The sequence below is a fragment of the Chiloscyllium plagiosum genome, unplaced genomic scaffold (genome assembly GCF_037043375.1).
Source record: "Chiloscyllium plagiosum isolate Xiang-an unplaced genomic scaffold, Cpla_swu_hap1 HiC_scaffold_8, whole genome shotgun sequence".
NCBI classification, from domain to species: Eukaryota; Metazoa; Chordata; class Chondrichthyes; order Orectolobiformes; family Hemiscylliidae; genus Chiloscyllium; species Chiloscyllium plagiosum.
Window position 1 is genome coordinate 67579392 of NW_028270146.1, and position 22605 is coordinate 67601996.

The 22605-nt window shown below is 39.3% G+C and overlaps 1 long non-coding RNA gene across 1 annotated transcript; it reads right to left on the reverse strand.

Moving 5' to 3' along the window:
- Positions 1–11436: 11436 nt before the first annotated feature.
- On the reverse strand, positions 11437–22601 carry LOC122553683 (uncharacterized). The gene is made up of 3 exons (XR_006312790.2): positions 22480–22601; positions 12678–12759; positions 11437–11806 (listed from the first exon to the last, which is right to left on the reverse strand). It is a non-coding gene; the product is annotated as an uncharacterized LOC122553683 (long non-coding RNA).
- Between the last annotated feature and the right edge of the window lie 4 nt (positions 22602–22605).

Below are 22605 nucleotides of genomic sequence, written 5' to 3' on the forward strand. Positions count from 1 at the left end.
CAGAACAAAGAAGGAAAGAACAGATAAAAGTGAAACCAATGTCACAGCTATTCACAATCTATATCCAAGGTTTGTGGGAATCAAACATTATTTCCACATTTCCTTATGACACAAAACTAGGTGGGAAAGTGAGTTGTGAGGAGGATGCAAAGAGGGGAATTTAGGCTATGTGTGTAGGCACGACATGACAAATGGAATATGCGCAAAACTATTAAGTTATCCAATTTGGTGGGAAAAACAGAAATGCAGAGTAAACCTTAAATGGTGAGGGATCAAAAACTGTTTATGTCCAAAGGGACCTGTGTGTTCTTACTCGGAAACAGTTAAAATGCAGGATCAGCAAGCAATTTAAAAGTGAAATGGTATATTGGTCTAAACTGCAAGAGAGCTTGAGAACAGGAGTAGCAACATTTTTCTTCAATTCTGTACAGCTTTGGTGAGACCACATCTGGTGCATTGTGTAAGGTTCCATCTCCTCACCCAAAGAGGTAATACTTGCAATTAAGGTTCAACAGACTGATCCCTGCCATAGTGACATTGTCATATGAGGAGAGAAGAGACTTGGCCTACGTTAGAAGAGTAAGAGCTAATCTTTTTGAAGCATCCACATTTCTCACAAGAGTCATCAGGATCTCTGCAGGAAGTTTGTTTCCTCTTGTTAAGGGGTTATAGAACCAGGCCACACCGTCTCAGAATTAGAGAAATGCCTAGGTTTGAGTTGAGGAGAAATTTATTCACTCAGAGGATGACATATCTTGGAAGTGTCTACCCCAGCAGGTGTGGAGGTGCATTCATTAAATATACTCAAGAAGCTGACAGATTTCAAGGACTGTGAGAACATGGCGATGGGAACAAAGTAGCGTTCAGGTATATCAACAATGATGAGTTGACACATCAGCAGATATGATGGGCCAAATAATGTACCCGTGCACCTGTTTCCTATGTACCACTATGGATGCAACAAGTAGAGTAACTATTATCACAAAGTTACAGGAAACAAGTTTAACAGAAAGCTGCGGAGTGTTACAAAATGTTGGCGATGTGTAAGAGGTCATCTCAAATACATTGAAAAGACAGAATAAATATACAATGGCATTCTGGAGGGAGAAGGTGTAATTTGAAATGAGAAAATTAACAGGAAAATTGAGAAGTCAGCAAAGATCCTAAGTTCCTTAAGTCAACGTTAATTGCCCACGGTTGCAGTCAATAAAGAAGAAAAGTGGTCTTGTTTTTGATATGTATGTTCATTCATGAAAATGAAGATATACTGAAGAACTATCTTGGTATTTCAATGTACTATTTTCTTTTTCATTATTTAAAGCCACTAAAGGTTGTGTATTTTGTTGAGACTTTTTATGTTATTGTGACGTGAAAACTAAACAAAGTGAGAATATTTTCATATGAAGTTTGATTAAAATATATATTTCTCGAGTGATGGGACAAAGTTTACAAGTTTTACAACTTATTTAATATTATTTTGGACTAAACTGGATCTGATTTTAAAAGAAAATACAAATGGAGGCTCATTGAAGATTATGTATGAAATATTTATCAACAAAATACTGAACAAAACCTTGGAAATTCACGTTAAATCCAATTGCGAAGTTTTTCAAGTTGAATTATTTTTATAATATTTAAAGGAATAACAAGCTGTCATTTTTCCCACTCTTCACTGAAGACTTCCCCACAACTATTTTACGATCTTTGAGAAACTAAATTATTAGCTTGTTTGAAACATTTATACTGTAATTGTCTTAGCACATTAAGTATGTAAATTTTACTGACAAATGTAAATACTAATGTGACACCACATTTTGTTTATTCTCTAAGGCACTCAATTGACAGTTGAATAATCTAAAATATGCAAAGAAAACGGATTATTTTACATCATGTCTAAAATGCCTCAGAGTTATATTTAGTGAAACATATATTTCTTGGACTAATTGAATGTCTGTCATATCTACAAATATGTTAAGCAGGAGGAGGAAAATAAGTTGATTAACTTCACGCAACAGATGTCACAATGATGCAAATTAAATTCATTGTGGAGTAAAGTTTTTTTTAAAACGGCAACATTAAAGAGAGGAAGAGAGGTTTGGGAATACCCACCAGACAGCATTCTCTCTCTCTCTTTCAGTCAATAATGTGAAGGTGGCAGTGTTGAACTGGGCGGACAAAGTTAAAAATCACACAACTGCAGGTTATAATCCAACAGATTTATTTGGAAGCACTAGCTTTTGGACCACTGCTCCTTCATGAGGTAGCTTTGGAAGAGGATCACAAGACACAGAATTTATAGCCAAATATTACAGTGTCATGTAACTGAAAAGATTTCCAAAGTAGGAATGTATAAAACATTACATGGATTGACTGCCTGCATTGACGCTGACTGTGATTGTTGTGTAGTGTCCATTTATCCATTCAACAACAGACGAATGGACACTGTGCAACAACAGCCAGACAGGGGTGATCCCTCCCAGTTGGGGAACACTTCAGCAGTCAGGGACACTTGGCCTCAGATCTTCAGGTGACCATCGTCCAAGGCAGACTTCGGGATACACAACAACGTAGAGTGGCTGAGCAGAGGCTGATAGTCAAGTTTGGAACCCATGAGGAAGGGCTCAACCAGGATCTTGGGTTCATGTCACACTATAGGTGACCCCACTGCACTACACAGTCTCCCTCTCTCTCTCTCTCTCACACACACACACACGCACATGCACACATAAACACACACTCTTACACACATACTCATGCAGACCCTTTCTCATACACATGCTCTCTCTCATACACACACACATTACACCCCCCACACTCGTACCCACACACATACCCTCTCACAGATGTATACTCCATCACACTCACACACACACTTTACCAAGAATACACACATGCAAACACACTCTCTCCCGTGCACTCACACTCACTTGGACACACTCACACTCTCTCATAGGAGCACACACACATATAAGTTTATGGGGGTGAATTTGCATTTGCAGAATTATATTTGCAGATACATTCTACTTTGCTCACAAAGCTCACAATTTGCAGGCAGTCAATGCAGGCATAAAATTGTAATATTTTATAAATTCCTACTTTGTAAGCAGAACCTGTCTGACTCAAGATTGAGATACGGATAGACTCTAACCTCACACTTTTAATGCTGTCTGAGCTGAGATGTCACCTTTTTTTAAATAAAACCTTAAGTTATCTCGAGAATGTGACTTAAAAGAAGTTCTGGGATTTACATATTAATGAACTGAAACCTGCAACCGATTCTAAAAGATGAAAGACTAAACAACAATCTAGATTTGTTCAATATATCATTTCAGTTGCATGACGCTGCAAACTTTGCTATAAATTCTGTGTCTTATGATCCTCTTCCAAAGCTACCTGATGAAGGAACAGTGTTCTGGAAGCTAGTGCTTCCAAATAAACCTGGTGTTGTGTGATTTTTAACTCTCTCAATCTAGGGGAGGTCACTGATGCTTCGCCAGTTTCTGCGCCTCCAGTTGTAACCCAGCACCAGAACCCAGGGAGAGGGGGGAGGATAGGGATCAGGCGTGGGGAGGGGAAAAGACCGGGAGAGATGAAAGGAAGAGAGGGAGAAATCAGAGGAGAGAGGAGGAGTGGAGGGAACGAGAGAGGGGAATGAAGAAGAAGGGAGGAGACTGGGATAAAAGGAGGGGGAAGGAAAAAGGGCGAGGAAGGCAGAAGCTGAGAGTGGAAGTAGGTGAAGCTGAGGGAGTGAGAATTGTGGGATGTTGAAAGATTTTGGGGGAGTTATTTGGGAAGGGAGGGGGAAAGTTGGGAAGGGGAAGGTGTGGAGTCGTGCGGGTGTAATGAAGAAATTGGAGAAAGGTAGGGGAAAAGAGGGAGCCTGAGGGAGTAGAAAGAGGGAGAAATAATGTGGAGTGGGATATGAGGCGGTGGAGTAGGAGAGGAGGGAGTAATGTGGGATAGGAGGCTGTGGAGTGGGATAGGAGGTGAGGGAGAGGGAAGAAAGTGAGGAGAGAGTGAAGGAGAGAGAGTGAGGGAGTGGAGTGGCTGAGAAAACAAGAGGGAATGGATGTGGGTGAGAAGAGAAGGGATAAGGGGTGTGAGTGAGAAGAGAAGTGATTCAGGGACTGGCTGAGAGGCAAATGGATGGAAGAATGGGTTGGAGGAGGAGAAGAAGGGAAATGGTTGGGAGGGGGAAGGGGAATGGGTGGGAAGGGGACAAAAAATAAGTAGGTTGGAATGTTGGAGGTGGAGAGTAGTTGAGATTGGGAGATATGGAAACAGGGAGGTAAAGATGAGTGGGGAGAGCAGCAGGTTAGGGAATGAGAGTAGCTTGGAGTAGGGGGAACAGAAGCAATGGGGAATGGTGTGGAGTGGGAAGAGGGTAAAGGAAATGAGACTTGGCATGGAGGTTGTGGGGGAGTTGCTGGGAGAAGGAGCAGAGTGCAGTACAGGCAGGGGAAATAGGAGTGGGTTACTGTGGAGTGGAGTAGGAAGAGGAATGGCAGTAGGTATGAAGTAGAAAAAAGGAAAGAGGAGTGAGAGAGGATGAGAGTGAAGGAGAGTGGGTGGGAGGCAGAGGGGAAAGGATAATGGTAAGCTAAATGTGGGAACTGGTTGGGGACAGTGGGAGTGTGACAACTTGGGGGAGAGAGGGGTCAGAATGGAAAGGGAGGATTTGGGGAAGGACAGGATAGGGAGAGAGGAAATGGTTGAGAACACAGAAATCATGGAAAATTCATTTGGAGCAAGGGAGATATGGGCAAAGCAAGTGACCCGCTATGTGTGTGAGGCAGCCTTTTATTGCAGTAGTAACATATAGGTGTGTAGTGATACAATCTGCTTCATTAAACATACAGGAAAAGGGAAGGAATCACTTTCTCCATTAACTAACCTTTGTGATGAATAACTAGTATTGTCAGTATAACTACATTACTATTTTAAACTCCAATTATTCATTAAATGCTATAAAATCTTCAATTTTCATTAGTGTTGCATTACCATATTTAAAAGTATAAACCAGGTCATCAAATTAGATGAGGCCATTCGGCCAAAAAGACCTCTTTCTGAGTACATTAGGCGTTGCAGTTTGATTACTGGTTTTGGATGCAGATCAAAGTGAAAGTGTGAATATCACTCAGAACTAAGCCATGAAACTGGACCACCTCCAGTACAATATTTTGTGTCCAGGTAGCCTTTTGGACCTGTCTGATTATTATATTGGTGTCAGTGGGAGATTGCTGTTGAAAATTGCTACTTCTGCTACATTAAAATGGTGGCTGCACTTCAGAAGCGTGTCATTGGCTGCAAATGCTTTGGGGCATCACATGGTTGTGGAAAGTGTATAAATGCAAATTGTTTTCTTCAGGAACTACACAAAAGTAGTTTTATTTATGAGAAATGAGTGTGCTCTCATAACATTAAAAGAATAATCACTTGAATACGGTTTTGTCAGGAACTGTTGTCAGTGTATTTTCAATATTGATGCAGTTGTTAATATATTTTAAGTGAGCTTACCAGAGAGTTGCAAAGTGAACAAAGTCCAGTATTTATGGTTGCAGATATAGAGCCAGTTCCACAAAGGAAAATGATAAATTCACTGCAAGCATAGATTTAAAAATGGCAATGCAATTTATGAGGCTAAACAATGAATCAGCTAAGAACTTTTAAAACATGCCTTGACACTGTGCTGAAAATGTGCTGGAAAAACGCAGCAGGTCAGGCAGCATCCAAGGAGCAGGAGAATTGACATTTCGGGCATGAGCCCTTCTTCAGGAATGAGGAAAGTGCGCCAAGCAGGCTAAGATAAAAGGTAGGGAGAAGGGACTTGGGGGAGGGGCGTTGGAAATGCGATAGGTGGAAGGAGGTTAAGGTGAGGGTGATAGGCCGGAGTGGGGGTGGAGGCAGAGAGGTCAGGAAGAAGATTGCAGGTTAGGAAGGTGGTGCTGAGTTCGAGGGTTGAGACTGAGACAAGGTGGGGGGAGGGGAAATTAGGAAACTGGAGAAATCTGAGTTCATCCCTTGTGGTCGGAGGGTTCCTAGGCAGAAGATGATGCGCTCTTCCTCCAGCCGTCGTGTTGCTACGGTCTGGCGATGGAGGAGTCCAAGGACCTGCATGTCCTTGGTGGAGTGGGAGGGGGAGTTGAAATGTTGAGCCACGGGGTGGTTAGGTTGGTTGGTCTGGGTGTCCCAGAGATGTTCTCTGAAATGTTCCGCAAGTCAGGGGTCTGTCTCCCCAATATAGAGGAGGCCACATCGGGTGCAGTGGATGCAGTAAATTACTGCATTTACTGCAGTGGCAGCACCCGATGTGGCTTCCTCTATATTGGGGAGACAGGCCGCCTACTTGTGGAACGTTTCAGAGAACACCTCTGGGACACCTAGACCAACGAACCCAACCACCCCATGGCTCAACACTTCAACTCCCCCTCCCACTCCACCAAGGACATGCAGGTCCTTGGACTCCTCCATCGCCAGACCATAGCAACACGACGGTTGGAGGAAGAGCGCATCATCTTCCGCCTAGGAACCCTCCAACCACAAGGGATGAACTCAGATTTCTCCAGTTTCCTCAATTCCCCTCCCCCCACCTTGTCTCAGTCAAATCCCTCGAACTCAGCACCACCTTCCTAACCTGCAATCTTCTTCCTGACCTCTCTGCCCCCACCCTCACTCCGGCCTATCACCCTCACCTTAACCTCCTTCCACCTATCGCATTTCCAACGCCCCTCTCCCAAGTCCCTCCTCCCTACCTTTTATCTTAGCCTGCTTGGCACACTTTCCTCATTCCTGAAGAAGGGCTCATGCCCGAAACGTCGATTCTCCTGCTCCTTGGATGCTGCCTGACCTGCTGCGCTTTTCCAGCAACACATTTTCAGCTCTGATCTCCAGCATCTGCAGTTCTCACTTTCTCTTTGACACTGTGCTGTACATTTTAACTGAACTGCTTCCGATCTCCTCCTTTTCCTACACTAGAGACTACCTCCTGACTCAAATGAAATGTGTCCAAAACTGCATTTCATTATTGTGAAAGTATTTATGTAATGGCATTTAATATCAATTGTTAAATATTGGCAGCATAAATGTCATCTTTTAAATTGAAGAAAGTTTTTCACCATGTTTGATCACACAGTGGCCAGAATTCCAGTGGTTTTGCACATCAGAATAATCAGAATAGTCCAATCCATTGAAACAAAAACTATGGAAAATGCATGAAGAGATAGAGTCTAATAAACTTAAACACTCATTAATAATAATAATTATTAATAATAATAATACTGAAAACCATATCACAATACAGTACACATAAAATGGTATATACTTAAGCAGGATTCCTAGCAGGGCTCCATTCTTGCTTAAGGCCTTTGGGCAAAGATCCAATGTGCCAGCCCTGTTTTTCAATATCCTCCAACTAATTGAATTTTCTTGTTAATTTTCTAACGTTTGATATTTTCAACTTATGTAATACTTGTTTCTGAGTCAAGGGTACAATCAGTTTTTGTACTTTTAAACATTTTTTGCAATAACTTGTGACCATATTGTTTTCCCTGCATGTGTGTAGTTACCAGTTCTGATTTCTGTCCAGGGGCTTGGATGTGGTGTTTGGGGCAATCAATATCCTTACTGTCTGAGGAGTGGGCAACGGACAGTCCTGCAGATCCAGTGAAACCAGTCAGGCAGGTAGCAGTACATCAGTTTGGGGCCTGGTCAGTCATCTGTCTGCCGTGTGTTTCCAAGTTAAGAAGGGGTTAGCAGGGGCCAATGCTGTAGTAGGAAAGTTGGAGAAGTCAGTTGTAGAGAATGCAGGCAGCATGCTGGAATACAAACAGGATAATAATCGTGAAGGGCAACTCAACATTTAAAGATGGGAATTTGTACCAGATGAAGAAAGCATGGAGGACTGTGAGAGGGGGAATCAATGTCACCACCACGCTGAGGTGAAGTACATTTTGATGTTTGGCATAACTAAGCTACAGGCCTGGAACTAGGTGGAGAGATGAAGAGTTAAATAAAAGAGTTGGATAGGAATTTATGGACCACAAACCTGATGGCGTTAACAGGATAGCAAGACAGAAAGGAACATGATGTCTTGCAGGTCATCTAGATTTATAGCTTTATCCTGCAATTCATTCCAAGCAGTGTTATCTGTTTTGCCTTCCAATCTCATTCAATTTGCATGTGTGCAATTGAAATAAAAACTGGATGCCACCATGCAGGTAAGTGCTGTACTTGCAAGTGTGGCCCTTTACTGATAACAGCATTAAACAGGCATACAAGCTCATGAAATAGGACAAGAAGTAGATCATTCCCCAGTTCAAACCCTTGTAGATCTCACCTTGTCACATCCTACTATGGGTCCTCTTCTGTATGGCCTAAGCAGGTGCCTGGTCTCCAGCTTTTGTAAGTGTGCCAGCAACTTAAGGCATTTTTCCCTTGTCAGTGATGGAGAAGCAGCAATGATGTGCTTACCAGAATGTGGTCCCACCTCTAATCTAGGAAAATTACCCTAAAGTGTCAGTATGTGAGCTGATGGAGGTGCTTCCGCTCAGGGATTTGTAACTTCTCCCTCAGAGATGGAAGAAATGATTGGTTTGGGGGGGTCTTCACCCTTCAGAGCAGAGACTATGCAGATGCCACTGTTGCTTGCAGAAAACAAGAGAGGGGAGAAATAGTGAAGTGGGCATGTTAAGAATACATTCCAAGTGGTGGTAATGTTGTAGTATGGAGACAAATGTAAGGCTGTCCACTACACATCAGCTCATTCAGGTAATTATGGGCCATTTTCTCCTGTACTGAGGCAAAGGGAGAGATTGATTGAGATGAAAGTGGCTGGCACAGTGATTAGTGCTGGTGCATGTAAATGAAGCTAGTGAGGTGTCCTGGGTGTGTAAGAAGTGCAAAGGACTGGAGGGTTAGTAAAGGTGGGGGATGAAGTAAATAAGAATGGGTGAGGAAAGATGCAGCATGTAATAGTGAAAATAGTAGACCATAAGTTTTGGTGAGAAGTGTGTGAAATAGCAAAGCTTCAGTGAGTGGAGGCAAAGTGACACTTAGCTTTGCATTGTTTTTGCATTCCTCTGGACCATGGAGACCACATTGGTCTGGTTGGCTTCCTAGGAACTGGCTGACAGGGTCTGGTGCCATAGTCTCCTCTAGTAGGCCTAAGGAAAGAAGACAGCCCTCTTATCTGACCACCATCCTACAGGACTTACTAGTTGCTATTAGCATATTAGGGTGCCAACATGTCTCTGTTAGTCATCTCCAGGGCAATTCTTCCCACAATACAACTGTGAAAGGTTACTCCTGGTTCACAGCCATTGTCAATTTGCACAGCTGGGATTTAAATATGGCTTTGGCAATGGGGAACTCAGTACGTCCTGGCAGAAGTGAACATTTCCATCACTGGTGAGCAGACAATGGTGAAAAAGTGTCGAATTTGATCCATGAGGTAAGCAGTGTAAAATTGTGTATGAAAACTTGCTGATGCTCTGGGAGAGGAACTCTCAGTGAAACTCCCTGAAACTGACATAGCTGATTTCTGGACAAGTTCTGCCAAGAATCTTTAATCTTCAGACGTTACACACATTATCTGGCAATAACACAGACTGCAGAACTGACTGAGCATTGCTTCATAGAAGTGTTCCCTTTAAGTTCAATTCTTAAATTACACCTATTCCCATTTATTTCAGATAGATAGCAAAGTTATTGTGCCATTTCTTGAAAGGATGGCATCAAATCTTCCTCAACTTCTCATCAACAATCATCCCTCAAACAACATCATCAATGATAGATTAATCAGCGACTATTCTTGCTCCCAGTTGTGGGATTTTGTTGTTTGTGCAGCAGATGGTCCCAGATCTTCCAGGACCATCCCTTAATTTTGAAATCACCCCCACTTCCCAGATCAGGATTTTTTTGTAATGTGTTCTGTCTCAGATTTGTTTTTCTGCACATGCCTTGTGTTCAGGGCTGACCCACATGCTTGCAGAAAGGATCCAAACATCAGAAGCAGCTTGCACAAATTCCCTTCCTCCCCACCCTGCAACTCTGTGTGGTGACTTCAGGAGCAAACCCCCACCTGTTTTAAGACCTGATCAGATTATCTCCCTAATCTTAAGAGTCTGCCAACAATCCCAAAAACCCCACTCCAGGTTCAAGACTTCACCAGCAAATACATCACTCTCTATCCTGTCTCCAGGCTCCACCAGCAATTCCATCACTCCACCTATCACCTCCTCCAGAAACCCTTCTCTGGCAGCTACTCCCACGAATCTCATGACCCTGCCAGGGACCCTCTTTCCATTCCCCACTAGTCTCACAACCCTGTCGGGAGTCACCCTACCCCCACCATCTCATTCTACGCCAGCATCTCAGACAATGTCCTCTGTTGTTTTCCCAAACACCACTGGTCAACCTACTCATCATGTGCAAAATGTTTGCCAGGTTTTCCTAGAAAGAAAAGAAATGCCTATATTGGAACACTAAATTATTTGCTTTGACAATTTTTTTTAAAAGGTTGCTGCAGGGCTACCACACCATAGGGCTGCTCCCTCATTAGGGAGCGGTTACTGCTGGGTCTTTTAACCTAAGGGTCACCAGATCACAGGTGAGGGGCAAGTTTTTGAAGCAAAGTTCTTCATGATAACCTCAGCTGAACCCATGCTATTAGGATCTCCCTGCTTCAACTGAGCTAACCAAACTGCCTGACATATATGGACCACCTAAAACGTGGTTTATAGCAATGCAAATCAAAAAGATTGAGATCAGAATCTAGCTCTTAATATGTTCCAGAATCAATGCTAAATCTCACTTTCTAAGCCCATATCACATCCTTGCCTAGCATCAAATTCAATTCAGGTTTAAGCCAAGTTTACAAATGCTCAATACGCCTGTTAAACCATTTGACTTAACTATAACCTTCAGTCAATCCTTTTAATAAAATTATTTGAGTAGAGATGCACTTTCAGCTATTTCCAGAGCAGCAAAAACAGCCAGCGACGGCACTTCCGGTATTGTTCAGGTGTAGTTGCTCTGGATGCTCTTTTTATAGTGCAAAACGGAGAACGGCTGCATGATATAATGAGCCATACATCGAAACGTTTGGCAGACTGTTTTTGCAATATATTGAAACAAAATCCAGGCAGAAAATCGTGTTCAATTATAATCAGTCGCAATCTAAACAAATAATTTACCTAAAATACTCTTAAAAAATAAACATTGAATAATTTCCAAACAACAGGAACGTACACGACGATTTACAATTAACATAATACTGTCAAGACGTGGATTTTTAAAAGAAATATTTACGTTCGACGAAACGAACATATGGAAGGACTTAAAATGTGTTTGAAATGCTTTGCAGTGAGCGATAGATGTCTACGTTGGTTTTACTGCCGATTTCAAATCAAAAACACCAGGCACAACATCACGAATTCATCAGCTTTTAAAAATATTCTTTCATTTTTTATCAATACGTGGAGTTCTAAAATAAGTACAATCTGGACAGAACTCCTTGCATACATTTTTCAGTATTTTATAAAAAAATGTCATGTTAACACGTTTAAATGGGCGTGTATCATTTAACGCATTTTCTAAACAGAAGTCGGTTGCACCAATGCATCCAAGTGAGAGATAGTCACAGAGAAACTTCACATTTAAACGTGGACCTGTAGTTCAAACTTCTTCAAAAGTCAATATCTTTGAGTCAAAAATCAATATCAGAATCGTCTTTGCATGAACTTCAAATACATCCTGCAGAAAATTGTATTGCCATCTTCCAATGATTTGTTCGCATTTGTGTTAGGTTCTGAATAAATTCAAAAATAGTACCAATTACCGTTAGCAACTCGGATTCTGTTCAAATCCATACTTAGACTGTAATAAGTAACTGCTGAGACCAAGTTCCACAAAGTAACCATCGTCATCGTGTTTAACCTGATACATTTCGAATGGATTGTATCTCATTAACAGTTAATCTTGTTAACATGTAAAGGTAAATTGAAAGAATTTGCCCACGTATTTTAAATGTTGTTAATCTGACATTACTTTAAGAAGTTATTTTTAAAACAATGCCCGTTGATCAAACTATTGAGCAAAGTCATATACAGTGGGAGCTGGAGAAACTTTATTAGGCTGCAATGAATGCAATTTATTTCTAAGGGTTTCAAAATAGAACCGTAGCCTCATCATGTGGCCTCCACATTATAAATTCACATACTCATGACTGTAGAACATGCCAGTTGACAGTTCTTATTAAATGTAACTTCGACGTTCTCATTATTATCGAAGAGAATATTTGAACAAATTTATATTGAGTCAATAAACGAGTCGAGCTCTCGCCCACAAAGTGTAATTATCAATGACAGCCGATTATGAGATGAAATTCACGGTTTTACAGTTATCTTTTTTGTATTATGTATTGCAACATTAAATATTTTCAAGAGTGAGTTTCAATCATGGGTGCAAATTATTCCTTGTACTGGAGCAATATTCATACAATTTCTATCTTTGGAACAATTAGCAACACTGCTGTCATTTTGTGATGTTATAAATTGACAAGTACCATACTGAATGTTGTATATCATTGACTAGATTGCGAGATCATTTTAGTCAAAGGACGTCAAAACTTATTACGATGTTCACTGATAACCTGAACTCGTTGGTTCTTTTCCCCTTACCTGCCAGCTGTAATCAGGAGGTGGCGCCAGATCCCAACAGGGTTTCTTTCAACTGAAACTTCGGGTTGGAAACAAGCCAACTCTGTGGTTTTAGAAGAAAATTGACGGTAGAGACGATTTTCAATTAAAGAATGGTACAGTTTATATTCAATAAAGATGCAGCAGACCAAAAACCCGAAAATGACACGCATTAATGTTAGCAGCAGTTTGCCAAAATTGTGTTTTAGCAACAATCAGGAAAATAATTGTAATGAATATTAATTTTGGAAATGATTTAAAATACAGTTTATATTCGCAAGTATTATAAAACATTCACTGTTTATACAATATAATTTTAAGACTATATGTTGTTATGCAATGGCAGGTGTGGTGCTTGGTTTGCAGAACAGCAGAATATTTATATGTTCTGAAAAGGCTGCTCGTTCTCGCCAAGTCCGCCACACCTATAATTTACCCCATAGTTAGTTTCATGCATCCAGATAAAGACATGAATAATCAGACTCGAAAAAATAGCAATGCAAATATCCAGAGGTGGTGAATTAAATGTAGTCCTTTGGTATCGGTGTATCATTCACCAAACTCTACCTTGTACCTCCGAATATTTTACGAAATTACAGTTTATTCGGGAAATTATTTATACAGCGCACTTAGTTGAGGTGGGATAATCTCTGTTGAGAAGTGTTTTCCAGAAACAGACTGTGATGTAATATACGAATAATTTTCAATAAATCGGTTTGGGTGTTGCCTGGTTATTTATTTAGTGACCTTGAGCTATTTTGTAGGGTGTCATCTTGATTCAGGAGCTCGAAAGGATTATCTCCACAATTGAACACATGCTTACAACGAATTGGCTCTGAGTTCTCTATTAGGAAGGACAATTGTGCGATTGCTTACAATAACACGTTGCTTCATCTTGCATATCCTAACTTTGTAACCCCATTAATTCTCAGCACCAAGTTGTTCCTATATAAGTTTAACCGTCCAAAATATACAAGTGGATGACAGCTATTTCGAACGCTTGGTAGGACGTTTTCGTTTTGGTGTCCCTTTCAAGAATGTAACAAAAAAAACATTTGTTCTAAATTACGACTTGTCTTTCGTTTCAGTATCACGAAATGTAATTTATTCCTTATGAACTATCATTCCGCAAACTTTCAGCTGCATAAACATTCCGGTACTTGTATACAGTATTGGAATTAATATGCTTTTGTTCTTGTTTTATATTTTCATGAATCCTTTTTCTAGAATATAATCTCCACGTGTATTTACATAATTCCTGTTTACACATTGTTTTATATCATTAATATTCAGCCAAAATTATGTACATATGTTAAACAGTCTAGATATATTCGTTCTATGCACGATCTTTTTCTTTTATACTATGAAACAGTTTTCAATATTGCAAATATATTTGTTATTTTTGGAAGGACTCTGTAGGGAGATTCAGTTATACCCATGTAAAGCTAAATGCATTATACATGAACAACGATCTTATTCACAAATTTCACGGAACTTGTTTAAGTCATGTATTTCCTGCCGTTGTAAAAACAGCCTTACTTTTTTAAAATAAAAGTTTGAAATCTTCAGGAAACAGAAGGCACATTCTGAAAATTAATATTCATTGGCTAGAAGGAAAGAGATAGAGCATCCAAGATGACAATACTACACATTAAACGAATAAACTCAGTGTGATCTATTGCACATGAGATTGCACATTCTTCCAAAATCAAAAAAAGACCAGTTTTTCATCGTTGGTGCTTTTTACACTCTTCCAATGATTAAACATGACGAGAACTTCAATGTTAAACTTGGTGACATTTTTATTTCCTATTCCATGAATTACACTTTAATGGGAGGAATGTGAGACTCTAAACTTTTGCTGTTGGCCATTAAATTACCTGTGAAAAAGGGAATTGCCAAACATGCAACATACACACGACTGAGTATGAATATGTTACAAGAATATACGCTACTTTGTTATTTTGCCAGATTTAAAATATCGGCGATAAAACTTTCTCAGCGCTCATTAACAAGGCAAAAAGTGGCTTGCTTCAGAAAGTGTTGTCAGATAGGTCCCCTGGCCTGTTCATTAACAGTGATGTTGAACTTGAAACTTGTGTAACGGACTGTGGACATTTTCCACTCTTGTGACCAATCAGGTACGACGCTAGCTATTATATTTTATACGCATAGACACTGCGGTTGTGCAGTACTGATGGGAGAAATATAAGGCAGACGTTCGAATCTTGACCATATTTCATTACTTAGTTCGTATATTTAGAATAACTCTAACTTTATCGAGTCATAGAGCATGGAAACAGACCCTTCAGTGCAACCAGTCCACTCCGATCACGTTCCAAAACTGAACTAGTCCACCTGCCTAGCCTTGGTCAATATCCCTCCAAACCTTTACGATACCTCTATGCACTTTTTAAAATCTTTCTCCTTTCACCTTAAAAATATGTTCCCTACTTTTGAGCTCCCTCGCTACATGGAAAAGACCATAGTCATTTACCTTATCGATATCCTTCATCATTTTATAAAGTTCAACAAGGTTACTCCCCTCATTTGCCTGGACTCCAGTGAAAAATGTCCCGGCCTATTCTTGTAACACAAACCGTCCATTCCCGGTAACATCCTGATAAATATTTCCTGAACCCTCTCCATTTTAAAGATATCCTTTCTATAACAGGGTGACCGGAACTGCACAGAGGACTCCAGAAGAGGTCTCACTAGGGTCCAGTACAATCTCACAATGAAGTTCCAACTCCTATACTCAAAGGTCTGAACAATGAAGGTAAGTGTACTAAATGGGTTCTTAAGCATCCTGACTACTTGTGACGCAACTTTCAAAGAACTATGTACCTGAACCCCTAGGGTCTCTCTGTTCACAACACTAACCAAGGCCCTATCATTAATTGTATATGCCCTATCGGGTTGTTTGTATTACCAAAATGCAATACCTCACATTTATGCAAATTAAACTCCATTTGCCACTCTTCAGCCCATTGACTCAATTGATCAAGATCTCTTTTCCATCATCGGCAAATTAATTAACCATACTTATCCAATATGTGGAGGTGCCGATGTTGGACTGGGGTGGGTAAAGTTACAAATCATACAACACCAGGTTATAGTCCAACAGCTTTATTTGGAAGCACTAGCTTTCAGAGTGCTGCTCCTTCCTCAGGTAGTTGTGGAGCAGGACCATAAGACACAGAATTTATAGCAAAAGATTACAGTGTTATACAACTGAAATGATATATTGAACAAACTTAGATTGCTGTTAAGTCTTTACCCTCTCACAGGCTTATACTCCATCACATTCACACACACACTTTACCAATCATACACACATGCAAACACACACTCTTTCATTCACACTCACACTCACATGCACACGCACACTCTCTCTTTCTCATACACATACATACATATAAGTCCATGGGGTAAATTTGCATTTGCAGATACATTCTATTTTGCTCAAAAAGCACACAATCTGCAGGCAGTCAATCCATGTAATATGCTATACATTCTTATTTTGGAAATAGAACTAGTCTGACTCAAGATTGGGATACAGACAGACTCTTCCCTTACACCTTTAATGCATTATTTGAGCTAAGATGTCACTTTTTAAAATAAAACCTTACATTATCTTGAGAATGTGACTTAAAAGAAGTTCTGGGATTTACATATTAATGAACTGAAACCTGCAACCCATTGTAAAAGATCCCTCCCAGTCAGGGAACACTTCAGCGGTCAGGAAGGTTCGGCATCAGATCTTCGGGTGACCATTCTCCAAGGTGGACTTCAGGATACATAACAATGCAGAGTGACCGAGCAGAGGCTGATAGCCAAGTTCAGTACCCATGAGGATGGCTTCAACTGACCTTGGGTTCATGTCACACTACAGGTGACCCCACTACACTACACTCTCTCTCTCACTCACATACACACGCACAAGCACACATAAACACACACTCTTACATACACACTACACAGACCATCTCTCAGACACACATTCACTCTCAGACACACATACACCCAACCCACACTCACAACCATACACACACCCTCTCACAGGCTCCATCACACTCACATACACACTTTACCAAGCATGCACACACACACACTCTCACGCAAACTCACATGCACACACTCACATGCAGACACTTATACTCTCTCATGTGTGCACACACGCATATAAGTCTATTGGATTAATTTGAATTTGCAGAATTATATTCACAGATACATTCTATTTTGCTCAAAAAGCACATGACCTGCAGGCAGTCAACCCATGTAATATTTTATAAATTCCACATTGGAAATAGTACCAGTCTGACTCAAGATTGGGATACAGACAGACTCTAACCTTACATCTTCAGTGCATTGTCTGAGCTGAGATGTCACTTTTATAAAATAAAACCTTAAGTTATCTTGAGAATGTGACTTAAAAGAATTCTGGGATTTACATATTAATGAACCGAAACCTGCAACTCATTCTATAAGATGAAAGATCTAACAACAATCTTGGTTTGTTCAATATATCATTTCAGTTGCAAGACAATGTAATCCTTTGCTACAAATTCTGTGTCTTATAGTTCTGCTCCACAGCTCCAAAAGCTGTCGCGTCCAAATAAACCTAGTGTTGTGTGATTTTTAACTGGGGAGAAAGTGAGGTCTGCAGATGCTGGAGATCAAAGTTGAAACTTTATTGCTGGAACAGCACAGCAGGTCAGGCAGCATCCAGGGAACAGGAGATTCGACGTTTCGGGCACAGGCCCTTCTTCAGGAATGGTTTGATTTTTAACTGTCCTCATCCAAATCATTTATATAAATAACAATCAAATTTCCAGTACTGATCCTTGTGAAATGCCACTAGTCACAGGCCTTTGGTCAGAAAAAGGACCCTGAACCTTCTGTCTCCTACCATCAAGCCAATTCTGTATCCAATTGGCAAGCTCATCCTGAATCCCCTGTGATCTAACTCTACCAGTTAGTCTACCATGCAGACTCTTGTCAAAAGGCTTCACTAAAGTCCAACTCTCTGCTCTCATCAATGTTTTTGGTTACTTCATTAAAAAAACTATCAAATCTGAGAGACACGATTTTCCTCGCACAAAACCAGGTTGACTATCCCTAATTAGTCCTCACCTCTCCAAATACGTGTAAATTCTATATTTCAGAATCACCTCCAATAACTTACCCACTGACTGACTAGTCGGACTCACTGGTCTGTAGTTTCCAGACTTCTCCTTACAGCCTTTCTTAAACAATGGATACCATTAGCCACCCTCCATTCCTCTGGTACTTCACCTATATTTATAGATGATACAAATATTTCTGCTAGAGAACTTGCAATTTAGTCTTAATCTTCCCAGAATATCCTGGGATACGTCCTGGGATCAGGTCCCTAAGAATATCATGTAGAAGTCTAATGTTTTATTGATGCGTGCTTTATGAATTTATCTTTTGTCGAATGCTTGCAACAGCCACAATGTTGTTTTGGATATCAGCATAATCTATTATATCCTTTGAATTTTAAACTCGCAGACAGTCGGTTCTTCAAATACTCAAAACAGCCTGGATTTGCAGTTTCGCCCATGAGCTGGGAGGAGATTTTCTGAAATAACCATGATATTCAAAAGGCCGCGCGCTCGAAATTTTTTTTTGTAAATTCACACAAAATCCTGATGCTTCACTTTTAAGCGTGTTACTTTACGAGACAGGCATAGGTTCTGCAGCACGGTTTTAGAAAGGTGTTCATCAGGAAAGTGATTTCAGTTGTTCTTCCCATAATTTGCCGACTATCAAGCTTCAAATGCTTTTGCTCCTGCAAACGATCAAAACGGGAATAGAGAAAATATTACGAGGGGTTAATTCATTACCGTCTGTATACTATTTGATTTGGATGTGCATACAGATCACATGAAGAAACATTATGTTTTGCATTATGATTCTTTAATTCAGTTTATAACCAAACAGACAATTTGGTGAACTATGTCCGATGTCTTTAATTTCGTGCATCATAACATTTTGCTTATCGATTACAGCAGCATTATTTAACACGATGTATGCGACCTCAAACCTCAATGAAACTGCACCTAGTTTCGAGGTGACAGATAATTTGTAAGACCTAATTAAAGTTGAGATTGTTAAAACCCTAATTTGAAAAACACACCGTGCATATGTTCTGAAATAACATTTGTATTATTAGGAGCGAAATCCATTGGACTGAAAGCACAGCTGCAGCAATTTTCATTTGATAGGATCAATTTCCCGTTCAAGCTACTTAGGCGGTGTAATCTATTTTTGAAAGAAGTGTTATCTGATAGGTCAGACCCTAAATAATATCTGATGGATCAGACTCTATCTCGAGCATTGCATTCCGTTTTGGACAATTAACCTCAGGAAATATATATTAATTTTGGGAAGAGTAAATTGCATGTTCGCTAGAATTATACCAGGACTTAGAGAATTACGATATGAAAACAGGCTCTATAAAATATCTTCCTTTCATTTTAGACGGTTGAGGGCCATCCAGTCGAAGTGTTCAAATGATAAGGAGAGCCCATGGAGTAGATTTAAATAAAACAAAGTGCTGGGCCTTTCCAGCATGAAGTCAGGAAACATTTATTTACACATGAAGGGTAGTGTGGAATTCATTCCCGAAATATTACATCTTCAATTCTGAGAGGGAAAGATTTTTATTGGGTAAGGACATCAAGGGCAATCGTGCAAAAGCCGATAAATTAAGTTGAAATACAAATGAGGCTCGATCTATTTAAATACTGGAACATGCGCGAGGGACTGCGTTGTCGACTAATAATTTTAACCCACGTTCCCAGTTTATTGTATTGTGAAGTTGTTTGTTCAAATATGGTATGACGCATTCTCAATAGAATTAACTTTTTACGAAGCTGTAAATTTAATTAACCGTGATAGCATTTTATTCAGACAAAAATGAATTTAATTTTAGAAAGCTCCACATATGTAGGTCAATTAAACATTGTATAACTCATCTATTATAGAACGTACTTTAGAAATATGATTGGAGCTAAACGGTGACTTGAATCCACTTTAATTCACTTCACACTAGTTGAATAGTGTACTTTAAAAATCTAGCGACACGGTTGCACATGAAAAGCAGAAACAATGGATTTCAGCAGAGGGAGACAGCGAGAAGTCAAATTTCGCTCCGTTTTATCACTCTTCTTTCACACATATTCCTTGAAGGCTAGCGTATTGTGTGACGATTTCCGCGGTTAATTACAACTTGCAAACATTTTCCCAATTTATTAATGTCAATTACCCTTTGAAATTTTGCCATCGACAAAGAATTTTAGATTTTGTATTATTTCCAGCCCAATGAATTTTTTTTTAACTTATCTGGCTGCGGCAGTTTTGGTTCGGAAGTTGCTCGTTCACTTTACATCCAGGTTACATGTCAAGTAACCTATTCGAAAACCCCTGTCCTTTTCATAATCACCTTTTTATTCTTCCGAGAATATACTCAAAAACGTTCAAGGGCTGCATAGTCTGAGACGCTGCGCCTCGATGAAATTTGCTCTAAATGTTTATTTCTAGAATTTCCAGAAATTTCACTGTAGGTATTTGACGTTCAGTAATGTAACTACTTTTTCCATTTATTGGATTGCTCATTGGATTACAGATGAAGGACATTGCTCATTCTGAAAGAAACTGGAAAGTACCCTATTGCAAAGGGAAATTTAAAATTGACATAAGAGTATAAGTTAAAGAACGCAAATATTAGGAAATCTCCCAAAACTACATTTAAAAAAGAAACCTGGTGCGAACTATTAAGATTAGATAATGGGGAAGAACTAAAAATGTTAGAATGAATGCACCCTAGGGCATTTAGTCCAGCAATCTGTATGATTGGATACTCGAATGTGAATTTCAAAATTGGAAAGTAACTTCCTACTTCTAAATGTATCAAAAAACCCCTTTTGGCCTTTAAAACGTACTCTTCTTAAATGAACTGGCCAAATTCAAAATGATTTAATGCTTGCTTGCAGAAACAATTGAGGATTCATCCCGCTTGTGTTCCCCTGCCCTTTAACGGGCCAGTGTGCTTCTGACCTTTGTCATTTAAGACCACACTCAGCACCTCTATGGAAACAAGTTAAGCACGTTCAGCCCGGGTAAACATTTATGCTTTTTCACTAGAGAGCAGCCCTGTCGACAAGGATTCTGCCCACTGTCCTAAATTCCAGCCTCACACGCGGCCCACAGAAAGAAGGCGAGGGGAACAGAGGGGTCCTACAATTAGTTCCGAAGGAAAACAGGATGCAGACCCACATAGACAACGAGACAAAGATAGGAACATGTTCAAAAACAATTACAGTAAATCAACAAATTAAGAAAAGAAACGTAAACCGATAGCAAGAAACGAAGATAGGTCGTCTTATCGAATTACAACATGCCCAACACCCATCAAAACCAAACAGGAGCAAAGAAATGTCACCTGAGAACTTACTGGGATACTTTGCAAAGAATACAAAAGTAAAATACGGCGGAAACTGAAAATCTGAAGTAAATAGGTCTGACAAAAGATAATTTTCTTGAAACCTTCACACTACATCTTTTTATTCAGCAAGTGCTGTCGGTCTTATTGAGTATTTTCAGAATTATTTGTTTTTATGATCAGAGATTATTCGGTTGAATTATAATTACCGTAAGAAAACTTTTAATTATATTTTTGTACAGCGATAATTAAAATAAAAAAAAGTTTAAAACGCCATTACCTCAAAGCCATTAAACAGTACAGCGCGCTCGTTAGTGATCTTTAGGTAAGTTATGTTTAAGTCAGAGACCTTCATTGACAGCAGACCTACTTGGCATCTTAAACATAACATTATCAAATGAACATTGAGATCTAACAAAAATGTTTATACAAAATTAAAGTGAAGTATTTTACTTTTACTTTAAAATAAACGTTTAGTACTTTGTAGGTATGCTTCACCTTCAAGAACACAGAATCCACTTCAAAATCCGCGAAATATAAACAGTTGGGTGAATTAATACCACGAAGGTAAATAGACACTCTCAGAAAATTAAAGTCGTAAATTTCTTCTCTTTTAAGAAAAAATAGTTCGCAGTAATAACACAGCATCAATTCAGGATCGATGTCCCATTTGGTAATTAAACAAAGGCATTAATTAGTATTTTCACGCAAGAAAGTATTTCACGCCAGTCAGCATCTCACAAAGGTTGCTGCATAAGTAAATCTTTTGGCTGAGCTTGAAATGATGGACATTGCGTTTTCATAGACAGCTTGGTGCTAAGCCATTTATCAGTTTTAGATTAAGTCATATTTTGATTCAAACTGTATCATGAAACAATACATTCTAATCAATTAATGCAAGAAACATGTTTTTACTAACCAATCAATAATGAATTATTAATGCATGTTATCTTTATTTTTACCAATGTCATTAAATATTAACTCCCAGCGGCTAACTGCAAATTAAGATGGGAAGGTGCATGTAATTATTTACTGACAAATATTTATTACTCTGTTTGCAATGGAAAAATATAAAAACAATCATTCTAATTATTAATTTGCCATGAAAAATGATGTATCCCTTTGTTGATCGACTTTTTAATGAGACATGACATTCATCAGTAAGTAAAAAAAAGTGGGGTGAAACTTACTTTGGAACAACACACATTTACATGATGGTTTATTTTAAGATACACTTTTTCAAAAAAATAAAGGTAATCTATAGATTTATAATGTTGCTTTGCGAGGGAAATAGAACTTATAATGGGAACTTACCGGTTGAATGAACTATTCCGTTTTAAATAGCAATATTAGTTTGGTACAATTTGCAATTAATTGAAATATTTAAGTAATATCTCCTTCATATTAACAGTCCTCTGAAAGCCTCAAGTCGTTGGACAA